The sequence below is a fragment of the Chiloscyllium punctatum genome, chromosome 20 (assembly GCF_047496795.1).
Source record: "Chiloscyllium punctatum isolate Juve2018m chromosome 20, sChiPun1.3, whole genome shotgun sequence".
Classification (NCBI taxonomy): Eukaryota; Metazoa; Chordata; class Chondrichthyes; order Orectolobiformes; family Hemiscylliidae; genus Chiloscyllium; species Chiloscyllium punctatum.
This window is the reverse complement of record NC_092758.1, coordinates 91,522,318-91,536,416: the sequence shown is the minus strand read 5'-3', so window position 1 is coordinate 91,536,416 and position 14,099 is coordinate 91,522,318. Positions and strand designations below refer to the sequence as shown.

The following is a 14,099-nucleotide window of genomic DNA, read 5'->3' as shown; positions in this document are numbered from 1 at the left end:
AGCACAGGAACAGGCCCTTCGGCCCTCCAAGACTGCGCTGATCCAGATCCTCGATCTAAACCTGTCATCTATTTTCTGTAACCCTCTGCTCCCTGCCCATTCATGTATCCGTCTAGATACATCTTAAATGACCCTATCGCGCCCACCTCTATCACCTCTGTTGGCAACATGTTCCAGGCACCCACCACCCTCTGTGTGAAGAACTTTCCACGCATATCTCCATTAAACTTTTCCCCTCTCACTTTGAACTCATGACCCAGAGTAATTGAGTCCCCCACTCCGAGAAAAAGCTTCTTGTTATCCACCCTATCTATACCTCTCATGATTTTGTACAGCTCAATCATGTCCCCATTCAATCTCTGTCTTTCTAATGAAAATAATCCTGTCTACTCAACCTCTCTTCATAGCTAGCACCCTCCATACCAGGCAACATCCCGGTGAACCTCCTCTGCACCCTCTCCAAAGCATCCACATCCTTTTGGTAATGTGGCGACCAGAACTGTACACAGTATTCCAAATGTGGCCAAACCAAAGCCCTATACAACTGTAACATGACCTGCCAATTCTTGTCCTGAATACCATGTCCGATGAAGGAAAGCAAGCTGTATGGGCGGCACGGTGGCACAGTGGTTAGCACTGCTGCCTCACAGCGCCAGAGACCTGGGTTCAATTCCCGCCTCAGGCGACTCACTGTGTGGAGTTTGCACGTTCTCCCCGTGTCTGCGTGGGTTTCCTCCGGGTGCTCCGGTTTCCTTCCACAATCCAAAGATGTGCAGGGCAGGTGAATTGGCCATGCTAAATTGTCCGTAGTGTTAGGTAAGGGGTAAATGTAAGGGTATGGGTGGGTTGTGCTTCGGCGGGGCGGTGTGGACTTGTTGGGCCGAAGGGCCTGTTTCCACACTGTAAGTAATCTAATCTAATCTAAAAAAAATATGCTCTCTTGACCACTCTATTTACCTGTGTTGCCACCTTCAGGGAACAATGGACCTGAACATTCAGATCCCTTTACATCAGTTTTCTCCAGGACTTTTCCATTTACTGTATAGTTTGCTCTTGATTTAGATCTTCCAAAATGCATCATCTCGCATTTGCTCAGATTGAACTCCATCTGCCATTTCTCTGCCCGACTCTCCAATCTATTAATGATGCAGCTGGGCTCTTTGACCTTTCCTTGGCCTAACAAGCAGTCAGATTGGCAGAAGAACTGAAAATGTCCACCATTCATGCTGCTGGCACCATGTTTAAAATCCAGTTGCACACCACATCAGACACTGTTAACCAGGAATGAGCCCTCACATTGCTGTGCTCTAGTCTCAATGTTTAAGGAGAAAAGAACACTCGCTCCCTGCTTTACAGACAGGGATGTGGAGGTGTTAGTGGATGGGATAGTGGAGAGGAAGACAGTCAGCCTGGGTACGGATCCAAGCCCAGGTCAGTGCTGTCTGGTGGGTGAAGATGAAGACAGCAGTATAGGAAGAATGTCAATGATCTTCTGAAAGGATAGGTGCCACCACCTTCTCTTTGCTACCTCACACTCATAGGTTCACTACGTACTCCAACTGTCAGTGCACACAGCTCTCAAAGCTCATGAGCTACAGCTCTCACTAATATATGCATCATACCCACTCAACAGCTCTCACCAACCTCATCCTCCCAAACCACTCCCTTTTCCTGTCCTCTGTGCTTCCTGCTCACTCACTGAAGATATCTCACTAACCTCTCCGACCTCTGCAGCAGTGCTCTTCTATCATACTCAATGCCTCCTTTTGTTTCATTGCAGGAAAGATTGGCCCAATTCCCAGCCTGATGCCTCCACAGCACCCTCACTGACCAACTTTAATCCTCTAGACTGGTTACACTTGTTCTTAGCCCAATCCCCAGATGGCATGGACACAGCTCCCCGGACCAAGCGCCTGACTGACTGTGGCCATCCTCCAGGACTGGAATAGGACAATTCTCTTGACTGGCTGTTGTGGTATACCTTGATTGACTGAAGCCCACTCCATCCCACCTCCCACCCCACCCCCCCCAATCCCCTTTGAATTTCACCCACGGCCATTCGGTTGAAGCACATGCAGTGTGTTTGCTGTGTAAACTGCTGTCATATGCTGCAGACGTGGCACCTGATGTTCAATGCTCCCCAGTGTGGTGAGCTGCCTGCTTCCTCTCTGGACTAAAAAAACAATGCAAGCCATAGAGACTGTAACTGAGCACTATAAACCATGTGTGCTAAGAAAGCAATGTGATCCAAGGTCAGTGCTGAACTCAGAGTTTGTGCTAAGCAATGTAAAGTAGACAGAGACTGGCAGCCTTCAGGTAAGTCCAATGTAAATGAGTCTTAAGAACTGCATGACCTTTAAGTGTGTCCTTGCATGTATCACAAACTAGGCAAAAGTGAGGACTCAGATGCTGGAGATTAGAGTCGGCATTAGTGGTGCTGGAAAAGCACAGCAGGTCAAACAGCATCCAAGGAGCAGGAGAATCGATGTTTTGGGCAAAAGCCATTCATCAGGGCTTCACCAGGTGTAACACAAACTGACAGGAGATGCAAGTAGCAGGTGTCCCTGAGCTCTCAAATGTTGAAGGGATGAGATGGTGTGTGAACTGGTCTTAATGCACATGTGATAATGTGGTGAGGCCAGTGGTTCACACCAATGTCAATTTGTGTGGAAGAAATTGCAAGAAGGATGGTGTCCGTGGTGCATGCTGGGACATTGTTGGCAGTAAACAACGAGATGACATTGGAACAAGCTTTCATCGAGGTGCAGCCACCAGCTACTTGTTCAGATTTACTTTGGGAATTTGTGCTGCCCAGTTTCTTGGGGAAGGAGAGGAATATTGGAAATGGGATATAAAGAAGGACAGTTAGGGCTTTAATGAGAAGTAATTGCATGAAAATAATGTAGTTGGCACTTACTAGTGAGATTCTGAAGCTTTCATTTGAGGGTCAGGAAGAAAATTGCAAACACCTTTCTTGAGATTCTGATTTTTTCATTCTCTATGTTTATTTCATCTCGTTTTTCACTGCTCACGGTACACTAGTGATGGGAAAATATTGCCCCAAATCTTGTGTATTGTCTATTGCTACCATTCTGCTCCTTCAAGCCAGATTTTTATGTCAAAAGTCCCATCTCTGGTTAGGGAAACAATCTATTTCTCAGTATCTTAAAGAAACTCAATAAATGCATGTTCCTGTTGTGAAGGCACAGCTGGCAGTGGGAAGGGAAAATGCGTTGCCCATTGGAACACTGAGCAACACGCAAATGAAAAGGTTTTAAGTTAGTTTCAGGATCTGTACTCATTCAGGGTAATAGGGCCTTTAGCTGTAGAGAGGAAAATTCAAACTGGATTTCAATGTCTGACCACTGTCCAGCAACTTGAAGTCCAAACCAGAGTGAATGAAAGAAACAACTCCATTTCAGCTGTGAAGCTCCCCATAGATGAAGAGTTTGCTTACATACAATAACCCAGACTCACAGCCAATGATTTTAGTTTAAAGTGATGAGCACCAATGGTGTCCAGAATTCTGCATCTTCAGAAGATGGGAGTGGGAACTGGTAAAAGCAGAATGCTTTATAAAAGTAAGGGTCCCACCAGTGACTGAGCTAGTACAGCTCACTAAAAGGGTGCCACCTCCCTTTCTCAACAAAGTCCGATATCACACACTGTGTTCGCTCACTGGACATTGTCGTAGTTTCAAGGAGTCAGTCTGATTTTGAAAGAGACAACATCCTCTTGCCAATCCAACCCCCCACCTCCCCCCGCTGACTCAAGATCACAGGAAAAGATGCTGTATGCTTGATTAGTTTCTTTAACTTGGGAGTACAACAGCAAACAGTTGTGAAAGAGCCAATCTTGACTAACAGCGGGCTCTCTGTCTACTGAAAACAGCATGTCCGTCTCCCTCTCACTCTCTCTTCCTGTTGTTTTAAAATTTGGATCCGAAAGAGCTTTGCTCAAGACAGGGGCGTAATTCTTCTGACGTCCACTCTCACTTGTCTGAGCCATCAAGGGCCATCTGTTCATTCTGCTGTTATCACAGTGTTGACAAAGAACCCTCTTACTTCCCAACATCCCCTCCCGTTACCAGCCTCTCCTCCCTGACTCTCTGACATGCAGCCATTCACTAACTATAAACAAGCCTTCCTGAATCTCTGAAGCTTAGAGCTCCGATACTTCAACACTCATGTTTATCTCAAACGTTTGTCATTTGTCTAGCATTTGTCAAGTGTCAAGTGGACTAAGACAGAACCTTTTTTGTCAGCTCGTGCAAGCTATTCTATTAATAATTAGACATAAAATTCATATAGTCTGAGTTAGTCAGTATCCTCATCTCCTTTGTCACGATCACAGTGATGTGACCATGGACTTTGGTTTTCAGTTAATTTATCTGTCGGCTGTCCTGATAACTTAGTGAACTTCATCAGTGAGTCACATGGTCAAACAATGTGCTGCTGGAAAAGCACCGCCAGTCAGGCAGTATTCGAGGAGCAGGAGAGCCCACGTTTCGGGCATAAGCCCTTTATCAGGCTCGAAAAGTCGATTTTCCTGCTCCTCGGATACTGCCTGATCGGCTGTGCTTTTCCAGCACCACTCTAATCTCCAGCATCTGCAGTCCTCACTTTCTCCTAGTGAATCAGACAGGTCAGGAAGATCCCGGGATGGATTGTCAGTTCAGTAAAAGGTGCTATAATCAGTTTCCATGGGCTGAATTTTACCAGAAATTGGCTGTGTCAATTTTGATGAGTCTCTTGTCGGGTTTCTCTCCATGAGTCCCAGCCAGTTTCCTCATGTTAATCTTTTCAGGCTCACCTCATTACCTATGCACAATGCCCCTCTGACATTCTGCTTATCGTATCCTCACTCTCACCACAGGAGAAAGTACTCACCACTGTCGGTCCTTCCCAATGCCTTGTGCCATCCTGAAAGCCAGGATATGCTGCAGGTAAACCCCATCAGGCCCAGACCAGCCCTGCTCAGTCTATGTGAATTGCCCCTGGCATGTCAGACTGAGGGAAACTGGCACCCTTCACTGCCGACAGGGGCCTGGGGATGCTGGTGAATAGGGACATAGAGAGGAAAGCTGTGTGCTTCCTTCAGGACTGGCACAGGACACCACACCACCACCAGCCTGCCTGAGGCCTGCTGGTATGTGAGGTTTCCACACTCTGGGAGAAGGCAGCAAAGTAGGAAGAAGATTAATTAATTCCTCTGCTCTGTGAGACTAAGTGCCTCCATCTACTACCTACACTTATTCTCTCTCTTCCACTTCACACACCCTCTACCAAGGATCACGGTCTCTCATTCTCAGTGTCCCACAGCCACCTGATCCCCAGATTATTAACCCTGTATGACCTCAGTGCTGCTGAAGCCCTTTCTCATGACACCTCATCACATTTGCCCCACTGGCACCAGCACTGATAGTTGGGCCACTCACTTCCGTCTCATTCAGTGCCTCTTGTTATTTCAGGAGTAAAAGCAGCCACATTAGGTCAGCACATGATGGGGTGAGGTTGGGGTGGGGGTGGGGGTTCAACAGTCAGCTCCTTAACCCACCCCTACCAGGACAGGATCCTGACCCTGACTGATCCAAGCTGCCAACTGACTGTACCCAAGTCCTGGACTGGCATGGGAGGTTATATTTGACTGTGTGTGTCAGAACCCTGACCGAAGGGTGTCTCCTTGAGTTTGACTGAGGACTACTTGGCTTAACCTTTGTGGTCTGTTCACTGCATAGGCTTTTGGCAGATAGTGCAGGTGTGAGGTTGGTGTTGCACTGTGACAGCAATAAGTCTGTGCCCTTGATCACTGACTGCTAACAGGCAGAACAAGCTACATGGCTTTGAGAGTGTGCTAAAACACAGGTCAAGGCAGACTTACAGTGAGACTTTAAACTCCAGCTGATGGTACACAGTTTAAAAACGCATGGCAAGATAACATAGCCAAGGCATAAATGCTGGGGGGTGTTCGAGTCAGTATAAAGTGATTGAGCATGAAGATAGCAAGCGAGAAGTCCCGAGGTGCACCTGGTCAAAATCCATGTGCTGGGGACCATGTCCCACTGCACACCATTTCCTGACAGAAGCGATGAAAGGTTTGGGCTTGAGCTAATGTTACAATGAAAAGCTCAGAGATATTGTACATGGATCATGTGTGTGCCACCAGAATGTGGTAAGGCTGATAGATGTCTGATGCCACAGTGTTCATGAATGTGGGATGTATGCGGTCACTCCCCGTGAAGCACACCCTGAGATGTTGGTGACTGCTATACCATAGAGGGCGAAGGAGCAAGCGGCAAGCTAGAGTAACCAGGAACCTGCTCGACTTTCCTGTCGCATACTGTCACCATCAAGTGGGTGGGTGAATGGGAAACTGCACAGAAATGAAGTGAGATTAACTAAGGATGGCTTGTTAATGCACACCAATAACCCTCTCACAACTCACTAGTGAGAATCTCATATCACTGGACTAGACTTGGGTGGAGAATGGCATATTTTGTTCTCCACATTGAGAAACTCCTCACTGCCGATCTTGCACGATTTCACAATTTTCTCGTCAATTCCCACATTCAGTGGTTGTGATGATTCCACCCATATGAAAGAGAGAAAGCTTGGACCAACATGTGGGTGAATGTGTGCAGACTTTAATGGCTTGCAGAGATTGCAATGATTGCTGCCACTGCAAACACTGAGACTAGAAATGATTAATAATCACTTTATTAAGTTCCTGGAACAGCTGTTGTGATGGCACTTTGGGGAAAGACCACTGTCTAAGGTCCTTCGACCAAAGGACAATGTGACCCTACCGGTGCCTCAAATATATGGTATAGGCCCCAACTGGTAGAACTAGAAAGTGGTCCAGCTTCTGGGCAGCACGGTGGCACAGTGGTTAGCACCAGGGACCCGGGTTCAATTCCTGCCTTGGGCAACTGTCTGTGTGGAGTTTGCACATTCTCCCCGTGTCTGCGTGGGTTTCCTCCGGGTGCTCCGGTTTCCTCCCACAGTCCAAAGATGGTTAGGTGAATTCACCATGCTAAATTGCCCGTAGTGTCAATTTATGGGCACATAGTGTCAGGTGGATTAGTCAGGGGCAAATGTAGAGGAATGGGTTTGGGTGGGTTGCTCTTCGGAAGGTTGGTGTGGACTTGTTGGGCCGAAGGGCCTGTTTCCACACTGTAGGGAATCTAATCTAATGAAACATGTGTTTGGAGTGAACAGCATAGCTCAACATAGGCTTGTACACAGAGCAGATGAAGTGTCAGATTGGCACAATGGCAAACTCAGACAGATAGACTGACTGAGCATGGTTGATAGACTCCAGTCTCCTTACACAGTGAGAAAGGTAGCTACGTCCCATGTTAGCAGACTATTGACGTGGATATAGAGAGACAGACTGGCACTCTCGGGCAGAATCTTATCACCTCTAAAGTTTTCAGGCATTGCAACCACACGGTGTTCCCAACCCCACACAGATCAGAGTTACAGCCCAAGTCACAATATGATGGGAGGCTGCCTCCATGTCCCTGTCCAATTAAGGAAGGTGGGCAGGTCATGGATGTGTGGGGTCTAGTGGGAAGGTCAGTGGAAACAACGTAAGAGGTAGGTGCTGCTTAGACAGAGACAGAGCATGTGAGAGCAAGTCAAAATGGAGGCACTGATGAAGACTCTAGGTTTCATAGCAACCAATCAGCAGGAAAACTCCTCAACTGGAAGGTTCTTGTCCGTGGTTGTGCCTGTCTGTTCCTGCCTTGTGCTGCCACTGCAGTGGCATGGAGAACAGCCTTTAGTGTCCCTCTACCCTCGCACCATGAAGTCACCTTTGACATCCTGTCAGATTGCTGCAACTGTGCAGTCTGTGTACTCATCCCATAAGATTTTTTATTCATTCAAGGCTTACAGGGATTGCAGGGTGAGCATTTACAGCTCGTGCCAATTGCTGTTGAGACTATTTAAGATTCATCCATATTTGGAGGCTTCGAGTCAAAGAGATACACAGCACAGAAACAGACCCCTCAATCCAACTTGTCCATACACCAGGTACCCTAAATAAATCTAGTCCCATTTGCCAGCATTTAGCCCATATCCCTCCAAACCCTTCCTATTCAGATGCCCATCCAGATACCTTTTAAATGTTGTAATTGTCCCAGCCTCTACCACTTTCTTTGGCAGCTCATTCCATACACGTACCACCCTCTGCATGAAAAGGTTGCCTCACTGGTTATAGAGTCATGGAAACAGACCCTTCGATCCAACCCGTCCATGCCGACCAGATATCTCAACCCAATCTCGTCCCACCTGCCAACACCCGGCCCATATCCCTCCAAATCCTTCCTATTCATATACCCATCCAAATGCCTCTTAAATGTTGCAATTGTACCAGCCTCCACCACATCCTCTGGCAGCTCATTCCATACACGTACCACCCTCTGCGTGAAAAAGTTGCCCCTTAGGTCTCTTTTATATCTTTCCCCTCTCACCTTAAACCTAAGACCTCTAGTTTTGAACTCTCCCACCCTGGAAAGGATTTTGTTTATTACCCTACCCATGCCCCTCCTGATTTTATAAACCTCTATAAAGTCACTCGTCAGCCTCCGACGCTCCAGGGAAAACAGCCCCAGCTTATTCAGCCTTCCCCATAGCTCAAACCCTCCAACCCTGCCAACATCCTTGTAAATCTTTTCTGAACCCTTTCAAGTTTCACAGCATCCTTCCTATGGCAGGGAGACCAGAATTAAATGCAGTTTTCCAAAAGTGGCCGAAACAATGTCCTGTACATCTGCAACATGACCTTGCAATTCCTATACTCAATGCACTTACCAATAAAGGCAAGCATACCAAATGCTGCCTTCACTATCCTGTCTATCTGTAACTCCACTTTTGAAGGAATCTCCCCAGATCTTACCATTAAGTGTATAAGGCCTGCCCTGATTTATCTTTGGATCTACAGTCTCATTTGGCCAAACCAAGCAAGCATGGCCAATTTTCTTCCCCAAAGGGCACTATTGAACCAAATGGAATCTTACACCAATCAATAATAGCAGAGAATATCTTACATTTCCAGATTACTTAATTAATTGAATTTTAATTTCACCAGCTGCTGCTTTGAGTTTTGAATCATCGCCCCTTGAGCTTTCACTTCTGTACGAGTCCAGCGACATTAGCACCATGATATTGTCTCTCCTTCAGGAGCATATTGCTGCTTAATTGGCTGCAGGCCACTGAGGAACTCTTGGAAGTAGCAACATGTAAGGGAGCTGAAAAAGTGTGCAGACAAAAGAGAGAGAATCCAGTCTTATACATGATGAAGACGTTCGGTCTAGATTGACAATGCAGGCTATATTATGAGTATGCGCACATACTGGTAAACAGTCGGAATTAACATTTCCTCCAAGTATTCATGGGGACGGTAGGAATAATATGACTGCTCCAAGCAAACTGATCCTAGTTAAGATAACCTAAGTTATTATTTTTGAATTCAACTACAAGCCTCGTACTAGAGGATTCGGCTTCAAGTGAGTGAAAGAAAGTTCCAGGCTGATATTGAGAAATCCTTTTCCACAGAATAAATAATTAACATGGACTAAACATCTGAAAGAGAATGGAGGCAAAACCTGGAATCATTTGGGAAAAACAACTGGATGCTGGGATTTCTCTTGTGTGGAATGGACAAATGACCTCTCTCCTCTGTATCACCTCTGTGTTAACCCCACGTGCATCTATATATAAACCATCAACTTCAAGCATACCATCCACTCACTTGGTCAAACACTACTCCAGTGTGAATGCAAAGCAACTTTGGGAATAAAACCTGCAATCACTTTGTTTATTTAGAAAATAGCTTGAGATGAAATACCTGTTGTGTTACAAATACTTATTTATTTTTTAGAACCGGGTATCTCTCTGTCATCATACAAACCGCATTGCTCCATTATATGGAGATGGTCAAGCAATGCAAACCAAAACCAGTATGATTGTCTGCTTTTGAAGAAATCAATGTGGGTCAAAGACTGGGATCAAACACAATCTTACAATACTTTCAAATATCAACTTGCTGCATCATTTTGCTCTAAGGAATCAGATATAAATTTTGATATTTCCAAGATATTTGCAATGCATTTGATAACAAAATAGCAAGAAATATAAAGTCAGCATGATATGTTCCCACATTCAGATTAATATTTCTATTATATTCCAACAGGACTACAAACAAATACAGCACTTGTTTTGTAAATTTCCTTTCTTTTCTGAATTCATTCTCAAGCCCAGTCTTACAGGGGTCAGTTACCCTTCAGTTACTCTCCTATCCTTAACCCAGGGATGCTGAAACTAATGCTATATACTTGTCCATGAGAAATTATAAATCAAATCTGGTGACATTTCTGTTCTAATGTCCCATTTACACACTACCTTAATAAACTGAGAAACTGAAAGAGCCTCTTCATTTACTTTTAAGTATAATTATTCTGCGCTCGGTTTGACGTGAGGAGTAGTAATTCCATAGTTTACAACAGTTTGCATAAATCTCACAATTTAAGTGAATTCAACGATCCACCACAGTACTCAGCTCATTTCGTGATCTTCTCCACATCTGCTTGCCCAACATACTGACCCTTTTGTGAAGTATTTCAGATGTGAACAATCAGTCTTGTAAAATTTCTGTTGTATTACGGACTACAAGATCAGTATGGATTTCAATATATCTTAATAAGATTTTAGGTTTAATTGTAAAACCATGAGAACATTATATCAGTGCTTGCTTACTGCAATGATTTCAGTGCAAACTAACCTAAGGAATAATCTCTCATTACAGTCACTCACATAAACATTGATAAGAGCACACTGCTGTTCCTGCCTGTCCACTTGAGGCACCTTTAAACAGTAATTAATAAACATTTGGAAAAAGCATGTTTGTGCATTGAGCACTGGCTGGTCTGATGGGGACTAGTGATTTCCTCTAAGGAAGCTGATTTTTCTTTAAGTTGTCAAAATGAGTTTGACCCTTTCATAACACCTCCACCGTGAGTCCCAGAAGATCCGCTCTCATTGATGTCTTTCTGACTATATGGGATTTCCTTATCACTGCAAGGCAATGGTTTTTAAAAAAAACAAGACCTATAGGTCCTGACCATTCTAAGAGCTCATATCCCGACAAAACAGAGAATGGTGTGGTCTCACTACAAGAGCGAGTCATTTTAAGACTGGATAGGAATGAAATTTGTGTCCTGAGCTGGTGTGAGAATGGTAGGACAATAAATATATATGCAAATTGGTGATTGTTATGCTGCGTGTATGATGGCAAAGAAAGATTTGTGCAAACAATGAGGAAAGGTGCACATTGCAATATTTTGTAATCAGATGCATTTAAGAAGGGAGTTAGTGGGATTTACAGTTTTTACAAAATAGGCAGTATCTGTAGACAAGAAACTGTCACCAGGAAATACTAATTCTGTAAATTTACAGTTATTTTGTAATGTTAGAGAAACACAAGCTGTGCCCAATATGGAAAAGCTTTGCACTTGCATGATAGCTTTCTGATAGAAGCCCAAATGCTGCAGCAATCCTGCACAGTGTTTGTGACTTCACATCAGAACGTTGCTGTGAAAGGATTGGATCAGAATGAATTTTACACTGCTGACAAGTTCATTTCAATTAACGTTGTGCAGTTTGGGTTAATCCATTAGAAAATTCTGTTTAAAAAGTTACAAATAAATTCTAATTGCTGACTGTACATTTCTTGAAAGTTAATTTTGGTGGGAGTAGGTTGAACAGTTTTTGTTCTGTTTGTAAATTGTGATTATACTTAATTCCCCGTGCATGGCTTTACAAAATGCTCCACAGGATTAAAATTAACATCGACTTCACTCTCACGGCAGCTAGAATTTTTTTTGTTGTGGAATGTCTTCAGGATTCTCTATATCTCACTGCATTCTACAACCATTAACTAACCAGGCCGAAGGAAAACAGCGTTGTTCTGCACTTTTCTCATTTTGATATTCATTCTTCAGGTGATTGTGAGTAATGAATGAAACAATGTTGCTACAAATACAGGGGGGGGGGGGGGGGGGGTGCCAGGCTGATTTCTGAGATATATCTCTCCCCCATACTGTCCCAGTGCAAAGAAACAGATAACTTGGTTTCGCCCAGTAATACAAGCAGTTTAACACAAAGAAAATGCAACGTTAGGGATAAACTGACTTCCCTGAAATCAGAGATTTTTAAAAATTGGGACAAGTCGGCTACTGAGAATACAGGGCTCGACTAATTCACCCTGAGAAGCGTTTTGATTTTCCAAATGGTCAGTCCACCCCCGAGAATTAAATCCCCACAATCTGTTCCATTCTGGTGTTGATCACTGTGTGATCGGGAGCTTCTGTCTGTGCAGCTTCATTTACATTGACAAACGCAGAGAGATGTACAGTATATGCATCACTGTTACTGCTCACTGAGTGCTGCAGACCTACCTTTCTGGGAACCTTCAGTATATCCGAGCGAAGTTTAATAACGGCCGAAGCAATTCCTCAGGCTGGTCCAGGCAACGTCTCAGTCCATCAAGGTGTGTGTGTGTGTGAGAGAGAGACGGGACAGGGGACTGAGGGAATCCCAATGTCCTTCCCCACAACGCACACTGACAAGAAAGTCGCTCTGAGAGATTCTTCAAGCGATGTACTCCAGTCAGAGTCAAAACCCATCCAAAAGGAGTCGCTTGCAGCAGTGGGAAGCTGGTGCCACCGTTACACCGTTACACTGGGAGAGGACAGGGCACAGGCTCACCAACTTGGTCTCAAGCTTAGCTTCGGGAATCGTTATCAGTCCCTGTCTCCAGGACCGTTTCCTTCTGCTTAATGCCAACTGCTTGCTTCCCAGGAAAGTTCACTCCCCTGGCAGTCCCTGTGAAATGTAATTGTTACCAGGAGAATCTTGCTGCAGCTTTGTGAACCTCTGGCACAGGCAGTGTCAATGTTACCTGCTGGTATCTCCCTTCCAACCTTCGGCTTTCATACTCTGGCTGCAACAAGCGTACCACCCAGTTCACTCCACAGCACACAGCATACAGCATACAGCACACAGCTCTAGGCGGGAAGCGGGCTAGTTACACACTCGGATCAGCGAAGAAAAAGTTTGTAAAGTCTATCTGTCCCGCACAAAGCCGGTACTGAGAATGTTACTGCCAGAGAGAAAGAGAAGTGTGTCCAGGGACTAGCTGCAGACCCCACAGCACTGAGAGCCTGCTCACACTGCACACTGACTGGCTCAGACACTATTACCAGAGCCTGTGCCCTGAAGGGGTCAGCCGCATTAGAAATCTCAATTAGCAGCTCTCGCGTTACACCCACTGTTTGCTGGAAGGTTCTATCTCTCACTCAGTCCGAGGTAACAATAGGGAGCTCAAAGAGAAGGAGGTGGCTCAGTCCCCTGGCTCCTCCTCCCTACCCCCCAGCTCTGCACTCAAATCCTTTCACACACTGGAAGGAGAAAAGGTAGCGTTTGTCCTTATCTGTGGAGAATAGGATTAACCCTTTTCAATGCAAACTCCTCACTGCATCAATGACAACCTGCTTCTGCTACAGTACATCGTTATTTCTAAAACACTGCAAAAAAGACTGACAAAGAGGGAATTCTTCACATACCTTTGGTATTGAAGAAGAGCTGTAGGTGAAAGTCGACATTTGAAAGCAGATATAAATAATCTTTCTTGTCATTATTCTCTCTCGCACACATTACTTTGCTGAGAAGTACTTGTTATGGCCCATTCCTCCTTGGCCCTTCTCTAATTGAACAATCTGTATCTGTTCCCATTGCTGACGGCTGTTTGATCACAGGTATTGATTTGACAATTGGTATTTCATAGTTTCTTTCCCCTTCCTCCCTTGGAGGTGCTAGTTCCTGTACTGGCTGCTCTCCAATACCTCCCAGAAGGTGCTGATTCATTTCGATTACTACTAAGTCCTGCTGCCCTGCACTGTCTCTCCTACAGTTGTCTATTCTTCAGCCCATGAGCTGAGACAGCAAGTGTCAACAAGCTGTCTGAGTGTTGGGTGCCAAACTTGATCTGGTTTTCATCTAGGATGGAGCCTTTCTGATTTTTTGCCTCTCCCACAG

The 14,099-nt window shown here is 45.0% G+C and overlaps 1 protein-coding gene across 3 annotated transcripts in view; it reads right to left on the bottom strand.

Annotated features, from left to right (window-relative positions):
• Window positions 1-13,354, bottom strand: part of LOC140492274 (fibroblast growth factor receptor 4-like) — a 63,580-nt gene extending 50,226 nt beyond the window's left edge. For 2 of the 3 annotated variants that reach the window (XM_072591221.1, XM_072591222.1), the window contains exon 1: window positions 12,461-13,354. The gene's annotated coding sequence lies outside the window, so the exon portion shown is untranslated. Of the gene's footprint in view, window positions 1-9,052; window positions 9,074-12,460 lie in introns of those variants that run through there. The other variant, XM_072591223.1, reaches the window with a different exon arrangement.
• Window positions 13,355-14,099: the final 745 nt, after the last annotated feature.